The following is a 13017-nucleotide window of genomic DNA, read 5'->3' on the forward strand; positions in this document are numbered from 1 at the left end:
TAGCTATGAGGAGCGGTTGAATAAACTCGGTTTGTTCTCACTGGAACGAAGAAGGATGAGGTCTACAAAATTATGAGGGGCATAGACAGAGTGTATAGTCAGAGACTTTCCCAGGGTAGAGGGTCAATTACAAGGGGGCATAGGTTTAAGGTGCGAGGGGCAAGGTTTTGAGGAGATGAACGAGGCAAGTTTTTTACACACAGGGTAGTGGGTGCCTGAGCAGGAGGTGGTGGAAGCTGGGGTGATAATGACGTCTAAGGGGCATCTTGACAAATACATGAATAGGATGGGAATAGAGGGATACGGACCCCGGAACTGTAGAAGATTTTAGATTAGACAGACAGCATGGTCGGTGCAGGCTTGGGAGGGCCGAAGGGCCTGTTCCTGTGCTGTACTTTGTTCTTTGTATACCGTAACCCTATTTATTTGTGCAGCGAAGTATCCTTTCATCACAGTCTTACAAAAGTAAAATAAAATATTGGGCTTCCTGTCCGGTATCCTAGCCACTGTTGGGGTCTGGTCCAGGATTCTAATAAAATGAATTTGGAGAAGCACCTAAACTGAAAAACATTGGCAGAGCTCCAGGGAAAGGTGTGGAGAGGGGTAGTGGAATTGACTGGGTTGCATTTGCTGAAAGTCTGCGCAGACATAACTGGTGATCTTCTCTGCTGTAACCCTCCTATAATTTGTTTTTCTATTTTTCATATTAAAGTGGATGACTTCACAATTGCCCACATTATGCTCCCAAGTGCCCACTCAATCTATTTGCATCCCGTTGCAGCTTCAGTACACCCACCTCGCAGCTGACTTCTCCACTATGTATCATCAACAAATTCTGATACAAATAGTTGTTTGGTAGGTGGAACTTAAGTGTTTCTGAAGAAGAGGCATGCTGTCAAAGTTTTCACAGTCATAGAATTTCATAGAATTTACAGTGCAGAAGGAGGCCATTCAGCCCATCGAGTCTGCACCAGCTCTTGGAAAAAGCACCCTACTTATGCCCATGCCTCCACACTATCTCTGTAACCCCACCTAACCGTTTTGGACACTAAGGGCAATTTAGCAGCGAATCCACCTAACCCGCACATCTTTCGACTGGGAGGAAACCGGAGCACCCGGAGGAAACCTACGCAGACACGGGGAGAATATGCAGACTCTGCACAGATAGTGGCCCAAGCTGGGAATCGAACCTGGGACGCTGGAGCTGTGAATCAACTGTGCTAACCACTGTGCTACCGTGCCTCTTCAACCAGAGAGTTGAGTTTCTATTGCATGAGAAGAGGGTGATGATTGGTTGACAAGGGGCCTCTGAGTGGTCGAGGTGTTGCCATGGAGAATGACCCATGGAATATGAATTATTGTCCCCTTTACTGTTGGTTTATTTTGCATCTGTCTTGATGAGTGCAAGATGAAATGCTTTGATGGCATGTTTCTGTTTTCAGAAACACACACATTCTGATACATTGGACTCAGTTCCCTCATTTCCTCATGGAACACGTTGCCTGGGGAAGTTGAGGAAGCAGATACATTAACAATGTTCAAAAGGCATCATGACAAACATGGATAGGATGGGTAGTGCTGAGGGTTTTGGTCAAGGGTGGTATCAGGACCAGTACAGGCATGGAGGGCCAAATGGCCTGTTCCTTTGCTGTATTGTTCTTTGTTCTTTCTCATCTTAGTGATATCTATTGTAAAAAGCTGAGGCTCAGGCACTGATCCTTGCAGCACCCCAGGAGCTACAACCCACCAACCAGAAAATAACCTATTTAATCCTACTCTGATTAGGATTGAAGGTGGATAAATCCCCAGGGCCTGAGAATCTGCATCCCAGAGTGCTTAAGGAGTTGGCTCTGGAAATAGTGGATGTATTGGTGGTCATCTTCCGGGATTCTATAGACTCTGGAACCGTCCCTGCAGATTGGAGGGTAGCTCGCATCACTCCGATATTCAAAAAGGGAGGTAGAGAGAAATTACAATGCAGACCAAGGCAGGCCAGCAGCGCGGGTTCGATTCCCGTACCAGCCTCCCCCAACAGTTGCTGGAATGTGACGACTAGGTGCTTTTCACAATAACTTCATTGAAGCCTACTAGTGACAATAAGCGATTATTATTATTTGTATGTAGCACCTAATTGGTGCTTTACGAAAATCCACATACACTCCCAACTACTCAAAAATATAACTAATTTGTTAAGCACTCTTTTTATGGAAGTTTCTCCTCAGAGAGCCGTGTTGTTATGTCTTTCGAAATGCCCTGTTAGCATATCCCGAAAAGATTCTAGTATTTTCCATCAGGCTACTGATGTCAGGTTAACTGGCCTGTAGCTCCTGTTTTCTTTCTCCCATTCTTGCTATAGTTACTACCTTCCCATCCAGGTGGCACGGTAGCACTGTGGTTAGCATTGTTGCTTCACAGAGTCAGGGTCCAGTTTTGATTGTCACTTGGGTCACTGTCTGTGCAAAGTCTCCCCGTGTCTGCGTGTGTTTCCTCCGGGTGCTCCGGTTTCCTTCCACAAGTCCCGAAAGACGTTCTATTAGGTAATTTGGACATTCTGAATTCTCCCTGTGTACCCGAACAGGTGCCGGAGTGTGGCGACTAGGGGACTTTCACAGTAACTTCATTACAGTGTTAATGTAAGCCTACTTGTGACAATAATAAAGATTATTATTGCCGTGTTAATGTAAGCCTACTTGTGACACTAATAAAGATTCAATTTTAAAAATATCAAAGCCATTGTATTCGCTTCTCTTTAGCTTCCTCTTTTACCCAGGGATTTAGGCCACCTGTTCTTGGAGGTTTGGTAGAATTTAGTCCAGTTAATTTCAGTGGTTCTTTAACTTTACCAAGTCTAATTTATTGATGTTCCTCAGTATCACTGGGCTTTTGACTCCCTGTTATTCCCTGGAATGTTTTTTGTGTTGTCTACCATGAAAGTATCGGAGACAGTGCCAGGGCAGTTCCAGAGGGCAGTGCCTGGTCAGTTCCAGAGGGCAGTGCCTGGTCATTTCCAGAGTGCAGTGCCTGGTCAGTTCCAGAGGGCAGTGCCTGGTCAGTTCCAGAGGGCAATGCCTGGTCAGTTCCAGAGGGCAGTTCCAGAGGGCAGTGCCTGGTCAGTTCCAGAGGGCAGTGCCTGGTCAGTTCCAGAGTGCAGTGCCTGGTCAGTTCCAGAGGGCAATGCCTGGTCAGTTCCAGAGGGCAGTGCCTGGTCAGTTCCAGAGGGCAGTGCCTGGTCAGTTCCAGAGGACAGTGCCTGGTCAGTTCCAGAGGGCAGTGCCTGGTCAGTTCCAGAGGGACAGTGCCTGGTCAGTTCCAGAGGGCAGTGCCTGGTCAGTTCCAGAGGACAGTGCCTGGTCAGTTCCAGAGGGCAGTGCCTGGTCAGTTCCAGAGGACAGTGCCTGGTCATTTCCAGAGTGCAATGCCTGGGATGTTCCAGAGGGCAATGCCTGGGATGTTCCAGAGGGCAATGCCTGGGATGTTCCAGAGGGCAGTGCCTGGTTAGTTCTGGGCATTTCCAGAGGGCAGTGTCTGGGAAATTCCTGCGGGCAGTGCCTGGGCAGTTCCAGAGGGCAGTTCCAGAGTGCAGTGCCTGGTCAGTTCCAGAGGGCAGTGCCTGGTCAGTTCCAGAGTGCAGTGCCTGGTCAGTTCCAGAGTGCAGTGCCTGGTCAGTTCCAGAGTGCAGTGCCTGGTCAGTTCCAGAGTGCAGTGCCTGGTCAGTTCCAGAGTGCAGTGCCTGGTCAGTTCCAGAGGGCAGTGCCTGGTCAGTTCCAGAGGGCAGTGGCGGGGCAGTTCCAGAGGACAGTGCCGGGGCAATTCCAGAGGGCAGTGCCTGGACAGTTCCAGAGGGCAGTGCCTGGACAGTTCCAGAGGGCAGTGCCTGGACAGTTCCAGAGGGCAGTGCCTGGACAGTTCCAGAGGGCAGTGCCGGGGCAGTTCCAGAGGGCAGTGCCTGGTCAGTTCCAGAGGGCAGTTCCAGAGGGCAGTGCCTGGTCAGTTCCAGAGGGCAGTTCCAGAGGGCAGTGCCTGGTCAGTTCCAGAGGGCAGTGCCTGGTCAGTTCCAGAGGGCAGTGCCTGGTCAGTTCCAGAGGGCAGTGCCTGGTCGGTTCCAGATGGCAGTGCCTGGGCAGATCCAGAGGGCAGTGTCTGGTCAGTTCCAGAGGGCAGTGCCTGGACAGTACCGGGGCATTTCCAGGGAGCAGTATTGAGCAGTTCCTGAGGGCAATGTCTGGGAAGTTCCTGCGGGCAGTGGTGGGGCAGTTCCAGAGGGTAGTCCTGGACAGTTCCAAAGGGCAGTGCCTGCGAGCAGTGCCATGGCATTGAGAAGGTAACCATGAGCATTGATGAGGGTAATGCACCTGATGTGATCTATATGGGCTTCAGCAAGGTAAGTGACATTGGAACCAAGGTTGGCTGAGAGGCAGGAAGCAGAGTGATGGTAGAGTGATGTTTCTGTGACTGGAAGTCTTTTACAGTGGTGTTCCGCAGGGCCCAGTGCAATTTGTTGTGCATTAATGATTTGGACTTAAATGTAGAAGGTATGATCAAGAAGTTTGCAGATGACGCGAACACTGGTGGTGAGGAGATGGCTGTAGACATCAGGAGGATATCAATAGACTAGTGAGGTGGGCAGAGCCGTGGTAAATGGAATTCAACCCAGAGATGTAGGGAGGGCTAACAAAGCAAAGGATTACACTCTGACTGGTAGGGCCCTGGAACATACTGAAGATCAGAGGGATCTTGGAGTGCATATCTGCAGATCCCTGAAGGTGACAGGGCAAGTGGAGAAGGTAGTTAAGGTGAATAGATATTTGCTATTATTAGCTGAATACAAGAGCGGGGAGGTCACGCTGGAACTGTATAAAACACTGTTAGGCAACACCTGGAGTACTGCGTGCAGTTCTGGTCACCACATTCTAGGATTTACCAGGATGTTGCCTGGGCTGGAGAGTCTGAACTATGAAGAGAGATTGAATTGACTGGGGCTATTCTCCTTGGTTGAGAGGGGAACTGATAGAGGTGTCAAATGAGCGGCATAGATAGGGTGGATAGGAAGGCACGTTTTACTAAGTAGAGGAGTCAATATCCAGGGGATATAAATTCAAGGCAAGAGGTAGAAGGCGAAGAGGGGAGTTGAGGAGAAACATTTTCACCCAGAGAATGGGAGTCTGGAACTCTGCCTGAAAGTGTGGTAAGTCAGAAACTCTCGTAACATTTCAGAAGCAATTAGATATTCATTTGTGCTGAGATAATCTCCAGGGTGATGGGCCAAGTGCTGCAAAATGGGATTAGTGCAGTCAGATCTTATGGACTGAATGGTGCCTTTGGTGCTGTAAACATCTATGAATCTATGATATGAACAAGAAAGTCTCGTATCATATGCAAACTTTGAAATTATTCCCCATACCAAAGTGCAGTTCATGAATATATATCAAAAATAACATTGGTGCTCCCGATAGCTCCGGGAAAATACTCAGGGAGTCTGGTAATAATAGCCTCATCGAAAATCTGAAGGCAGTTTCGCCAACACTTCGGGTTGGGGGCAGGGTCAAGGGAAATGCCGATTCGGGAGAACCACAGATTTGAGCCAGGGAGGTGGGACGGAAACTTTCAGAAATGGGAAGAGAAGGGGATTAAGACGCAGGATTGAGGGAGATGGAAGCGCAGTATGGGCTGGAGCAGGGAGAAATGTTTAGATATATGCAGGTTCAAGATTTTGCCAGGAAGGAGATACGGAGCTTCCCGGAGGAACCGGCCTCCACGTTGTTGGAGGAGGTGCTGATGACAAGGGGACTGGAGAAGGGGGTAGTGTCAGCGGTCTACGGAGCTATTTTGGAAAAGGATAAGGCACCACTGGAAGGGATCAAAGCAAAGTGGGAGGAAGAGTTGGGAGAGGTTATAGAGGAGGGGGTCTGGTGTGAGGTGCTCCGGAGACCTCCACCTCATGTGCGAGGTTGGGGCTGATATAGCTGAAGGTGGTGTACAGAGCACACCTCACGAGGGCAAGGATGAGCCGATTCTTTGAAGGAGTAGAAGATGTGTGTGAACGTTGCGGGGCGGGGGGGACTAATCACGTTCATATGTTTTGGTCCTGTCCAAAGCTAGGGGAGTACTGGAAGGAGGTTTTTAGGGTAATTTCCAAGGCGGTGCGTGTGAAATTGGACCCGGGTCCCCGGGAGGCCATATTCGGAGTGTCGGATCAGCCAGGGTTGGAAACAGGTGCGGAGGCAGATATCGTAGCCTTCACCTCGTTGATCGCCCAAAGGCTGGGATGGCGAGCAGCCTCTGGCGTGGCGGGGGGACCTGTTGGAATACTTGACCCTGGAGAAGGTTAAGTTTGAACTGAGGGGAAGGACGGAGGGGTTCCACAAGTCATGGGCATTATTCATTATGCACTTCAAGAACTGGATAACATCGAACATTAGTTGGAGGGATAGGTGGAAGGGTTGGGGGGAGGGGGGCTGTGTGTATTAAGGGTGACTGTGGGTAATCCCTGATTCCTTTTTGTCATTTGTTTATGTAAACATGCGGGCTGATGTTTGGGGGTTGGTGGAAGGATGGGATCGTTGTTATTGTTATGAGGATTTGTTGCTGATTATTGTTGATTGTTGGTGGGTATAAATCCGGGAGAAAATGTGAAAAAGGAGGAGGATAAAAATATTTAAAAAAAAATAACATTGGTGCTAATCTCCATTCAGATTTAGTAATTCATTTGTTTATTGTTCATCGCCTCAGAGTGCTGTGGGGATGTCAAACATTTATTCCCCACTAGATGGAGTCTGTGGGTTTTCAAAAGGTATTAAAGTTGTCGATCATACATTCCCATCTCCAATCCGGAAATCTAGTTGGAAACACCAGCTGTCTGGATAAGGTTTTGAGCAAAAACTCAACATCACCAGCATCATTTACAGTGCTATGAGAGTGAAAACATGAAAAAGACAGAATTTAGATAACTAAAATCATTTTTATTGCTACTTTATAATATTTTATCACTGTTTTATGTTTCAGGTAAACATGTATGCCTACGGTGATGTTTTCTGGTTCACACACACTTGTGAATGCAGGGCATTCCAAAACTCAGAAATGACTTGTTCCTAAACTGAAGATGTTACAGTGGCTTAGGCAATTGTACCTTGTCCAGAAAATCTGACTTCACAGTCTGGTCTGGCAAAATTTCCTCCAACTTCTGGAGCACAGCTGGTGGGCGAGATGCATAGACAGCAATGTGTGGGCTCCTCTGGAGGGGACAGAGCCGAAGGTTCAGCGCAATGATCGGACATGGCTGCCAGAGAGCGGGTTATTGAGAAATGGGAAGTGAATGATGAGACCAGAGTGGGTTCGAGGAGGTTAGAGATTGAGGGTAATCCAGCAGCACGGCATGCAGAGTGTAGCCCCATTCAGAGGCTCTTCAAACTCCACACTCAAACAGCAAAATACAGCTTCAAACAAACCTAAGAACAATTTCACAAATAATATTTCTTGACAAAAATCAACCCTAAGGGTAGGCTTAATATGGTGATTATTCTACTTTGTTTAAGGCTATCACACAATGGGTCGAATCTCCTGAAGGATGGCAATTACATCAGATGCCACACCGCTCCTATTAAATTGACTCTGGAACTCCACATTTTTTACCCGGACTTGCGAATCAGGCCTCCACAGCGTTCCTGTTCGGGAATTGATTCTTATTGTGTTGGGGCTTTAGAGGAAATTAGGCCAGACCCCTTTTTACTGCATCAGCTGCCATAAACTGGATACGTTAAAATGTCCCCGCCAATTTGACAGGAGAGAATAATCTTTATTAGTGTCACAAATAGGCTTACATTAACACTGCAATGAAGTTACTGTGACAATCCCCTAGTCACCACATTCCATCGCCTGTTCGGGTACACAGAGGGAGAATACAGATTATCCAATTCACCTGACAGCACGTCTTTCCGGACTTATGGGAGGAAACCAGAGCCCCCGGAGGAAACCCACGCAGACACGGGGAGAACATGCAGACTCTGCACAGTCAGTGACGCAAGCAGGAATCGAACCCGGATCTCTGGCGCTGTGAAGCAACAGTGCTAACCACTGAGCTACCATGCCGTACAAAAGGTGCGTGAGTGCCCAGGGGACGTGATATTCCTTTGGTGAGATCGGTGTACGGATCAGAGGACAAAGACAGTGGGAGAACGTGTAGACTCCACACAGATAGTGACCCAATCAAAGATCCCCGAGAGAGGGCAATGAATCTCTCTGGGCCAACGGAGTACCTGGCTGGCGAGAACAGCAAAGATGCCAACAACAAAGCCCTCAAACTTATTCCCTACACGATGCTGCCTCCCCGTCCCCAAACCGACCTCTCCTCCAGTGCCCATTTCCTCACCATCGCAATGCTTCATAGAAACATAGAATTTACAGTGCAGAAGGAGGCCATTCGGCCCATCGAGTCTGCACCATCTCTTTGAAAGAGCACCATACATAAGCCCAACTGACCTTTATTGGGCACTAAGGGCAATTTATCATGGCCAATCCACCTAACCTGCACATCTTTGGACTGTGGGAGGAAACCGGAGCACCCGGTGGAAACCCACGCAGACATGGGGAGAACGTGCAGACGCCGCACAGACAGTGACCCCCCAAGCCAGAAATTGAACCTGGGACCCTGGAGTGTGAAGCAACTGTGCTAACCATTGTGCTACTGTGCTGCCCTCCACTGTGCTTCCGTTTGCAGCCCAATAATAATTTATCAATTTAAGCAACGCCAACCACCCTCTTGCCCCCATTCCAAAAAAGTGCGGGCCTTTCCCACCCACACAAACCCCGAGATCAACCCATTGACTTTCCTGAAAACTAACTTGGGGACAAAAGATAAGGAGGTTCTGAAGCACAAACAGAAACCTAGGCAGCATCGTCATTTTTACTGTCTGCACTCCCCAGCCAGCAAAAACGGCAACACATCCCACCTCTTCAAATCCACCTTCATCCCCTCCATCAATAGGGCCAAGTTCAACCTATGCAGCTGGGCCCACATCCGCGCCACCTGGAACCAAGGTATCTAAAGCTCACCCCCACTACCCTGAGCCACAACTCCACTAACCTACTCTGCTGCCCCCGAACATTGATCGGGAACACCACACTCTTTCCCATGTTCAAATTATATCCCAAAAAATGGCCAAATTCCCAATAATCTCCCCAAAGCAGCCCAATGGGTCTGAAATATACAATAATAGATCATCCACGCACAGCGAAACGCTATGCTCGACACTGCTCCCCCTGGCTCAATTCTTCTCCAACCCCTCAACGCCCTAAGCACCATTGCCAATGGCTCTAACGCCAAGGTGAAAAGCAACAGGGAGAGTGGACATCCCTATCTTCCCACAGTGCAACCCAAAGTACCCTGAACTCACTCAGTTCGTCCGCGCGCTCGCCACCACCGCCTTATACAGCAACCAGACCCAATCCACAAGCCCCTGCCGGAACCCAAACCACCCCAGTACCTCCAACACCCACTCCACCTTTCACAAAACCTGTCAGATCCTCCCCAGTCAACCCCAGGTCACACTCCTCAATCCACCTTCGCCAAAAGCTTGGCATTGACATTCAGTAATGATATCGGGCGATACGCCCCACACTGCCCCGGGTCTTTATCCTTTTTCAGAATCAAGGAGATGGAAGACTGCGAGAGAATCCCCCTTTCCCTCACCTCGTTATACGCCCTCACTAGCAGTGGCCCCAGCTCCACCCCAAACCTTGTATAAAACTCGACTGGGAATCCGACAGGGCCCAGGGCCTTCCCTGTCTGCTTTGCCCCATGCCAATCCACCACCTCCCGCAGCCCAATCGGGGCTTCCAAGCCCTGAACCTGCCCCACCACCCTCGCTTCCACCCTGGGAAACTTCACCCCATCCAGGAACCGCCTTATCCCCTCCTCCCCCTCGGGGGCTCCGACTCATAGAATCTTCTATAAAAGGCCTCAAGTACCCAATTCACCTCCTCCGGATCCAACACCTTTCACCGCTCGTCTCTCACTTTACCGATCTCGCTTGCTGCTGCCTGCTTTCTCAACTGATGGGCCATCTACTCGCCTTCTCCCCGTACTCGTAAATTGCCCCCCGTCCATCCACAACTGCCCCACCACCTTCTCCATAGACACTAACCCAAACTCCATCTGGAGTCTCTGTCACTCCTTCAACAACCCCTCCTCTGGCACCACCGAGTTCCTCCTATCCACCCTCAAAATTTCATTGACCAGCCTTGCCCTCTCCTCCCGCTCCACTCTCTCCCGAGGCACCCGAATCAAAATAAACTCCACTCTAACAACAGCCTTAAGTGCCTCCCACAGTGTGGCGGCTGTGTATCTTGGGCCAGCCCCTAGCCTGCGTTACGCACCCCGTATCATTCACCTCCACATAGCCCCTTATGGCAGCCCTCACTTTCTCACGCACCCCTCATATCTGCCAACAGCCCCGCATCTAACCTCCCCTGCGGTTGTCGTGCTACCCCCTTCCCCCGAAACCAACCATGTGTCCACCCAATGTGGTGCTGGTCAGAGACAACGATAGCTGGAAACCCCGAGTCGGCCATCCCTGCCAGCAGCACCTTGTCCATGATGAAAAAGTCGATCCGGGAACACACCTGGATGGGAGTAGTATGAAAACTCCTTCACCCTCAGCCTCCCAAACCTCCATGGGCCCGCACCCCCCCAATCAACTGGTGCATATCTAAATCCGGAATCCTCCCAACCCCACCCTCATTAAATCCACATCAGTCCAATTTGGGGCATAAACATTAACCAGTACAACCCACTAACCACCACATGTCTACCCCCCCAAATCCGCCACAATGCTGCCCACCTCAAACGCTGCCCTCTTATTGACCAACGCCACTCCCCTCGTCTTCATATCCAACCACGAGTGGAACGCATTCCCCACCAATCCCTTCCGCATCCTCGTCTGATCCTCCAACTTCAGGTGTGTCTCCTGCAATAGCACCATGTCCGCCTTCAAATTCCTCAGATGGATGAACACAAGCGACTGTTTAACCCGCCCAGTCAACCCTCACGCATTTCACGTGACCAGCCTCAATGTCTACCGCCATCTCTCCCTGCCCAACTGCGCCACAACTGCACACATATCAGCAACCTCCCCCTCCTCTCCCCCCTCCATACCCAATCATAGAATCAATCCAAACCCCGCACAACCCGTTCCCCCTGACGACCCTCCCACTTCACTTCCATTATTTAGTCTGCCCAGCTAGCATAGTGGTCCCCACCGAAGGCCTCTAACCTTCCCATCCCCCTCCAGTCCACCCCCCCCAACCACCAACAAACAAAGAAGAATAAAAGGCACTCACCATCGCCGCTCCCCTGTCGAAACCCACCTTGACTGCAGTCATTCTACCATAAGCACAAAGCTCCTCTCCAAAGTTCAGTGTCTTCACACTTTTCCCAGTCCACGTCTCTCATAAAGTCCATCGCCTCCTCCGGCGAGTCAAAATAAAACTCCTTCTTCTGATGTGTCACCCACAAGCGGGCAGGGTCCAACACCCCAAACTTCATTCCCTTCTTGAAGGGGGCAGCTTTTACCCGGTAAACCAGGCTCTCCTCGTCGCCAACTCCGCACCCAGATCCTGGTAGACCTGCAGCTCACTCCCTTCCCACATACACGTCCTGGTCTGCCTTACCCATTTCAAAATCTTTTCCTTGTCCAAGAAACAGTGCAACTGCGCCACCATTGCCCTCGGTGGCTCCCCCACCTGCGGCCTACTCCTCAGTGCCCTGATCCACTTTGAGGGGCCGATCAAAGGCCCCCTCTCCCATCAACTGCTCCAGTATCCTTGCCATATACTTGGCAGCATCCGCTCCCTCTATTCCCTTGGGCATCCCGACTATCCTCAGATTCTGTCGCCTGGAACAATTCTCCAGGTCCTCCAACTGCTGTCTCAGCCTCTTCTGGCTCTCCACCACCATCCCCAACTCTGCCGCCAGCGAGGCCAGCTGCTCCTCATGCTCCCCCACCGCATCCTCTTTCTTCTGTATCACTAGTTGATGGACCTCTGTATCTATTCGGAACCCTGGATATCCATTATCCCTTCTCAGTTCCCAAATGACAGAGGTCAAGTCTGTGCTTTTTGACAAAGTCCACTTGTACTTTATTTGTCAGCTGTGCCACTTTCACTACAACATTTAGGAAGTTCCGACTAGCCCTGTAGCAAGCTAGTCAGATTGAATGTCCATAGCGAATACAGTAGTTGAGTTTTCATTCAATTACAGATCATGGTAATTCTTTAAATCCTAATACACATGATAACATAACTAAGTGATTTAAACAAAAGAAAGATGGTGATTAGCAAAAGCAAGCAGCAAAGAAATAGGTTTCAGAAATATAGATGGGTTGATTGCCGAATGAGTTTCCCGGTAAGTGATTCTTAAGGAGGTTATTATCTTAAGGTCTGGCCTTCTTTTTATTTCTGATTAGCTTTAACTAATTTATAATTCACTCAATTCGGCAAAACTGTCTGTCCATCAATTTAAGAGATATATGTATTTAAATACATTGGTGCCAATTTCCCATTCCATCCCTTGGCAATTTAATTAGTAAAGCACCGTTTTCGTTAAGAAATTATCCGCCTTAGGCTGGCTGTTACGAGAGAAATGGGACTACTCATATTGTACAACAATGGGGCCTTTTAGTTAGTTGACGTCACTGACCTTGTAGTCTCAAGCAACTTGCTAATGTGAAACCTAAGAAATTACAGAGTATTATCTGGATTAACCCTTAGTGGATTCCCAGCTATTGTTGCACTGAAGTAATGCTAATATGATATAGTTAATTATTCTTAATGAGTTCTCAATTAAACCTATAACACATTTCCTTACTCTCATGGTTATAGCTGACTTGAAAAGTCAATTTCTATCACAAGGCCCTGAGCCTCCAGCCCCCCGTTTTCCTCAATCGCTGCTCCTAGCGGCTCCACCACCTGAGCCAGGTCTTCCGAGGCCTCCTTCCTCTGCTGCTGGAACTTATTATTTAAAAA

This window comes from Scyliorhinus canicula, chromosome 12 (genome assembly GCF_902713615.1).
Source record: "Scyliorhinus canicula chromosome 12, sScyCan1.1, whole genome shotgun sequence".
Classification (NCBI taxonomy): domain Eukaryota; kingdom Metazoa; phylum Chordata; class Chondrichthyes; order Carcharhiniformes; family Scyliorhinidae; genus Scyliorhinus; species Scyliorhinus canicula.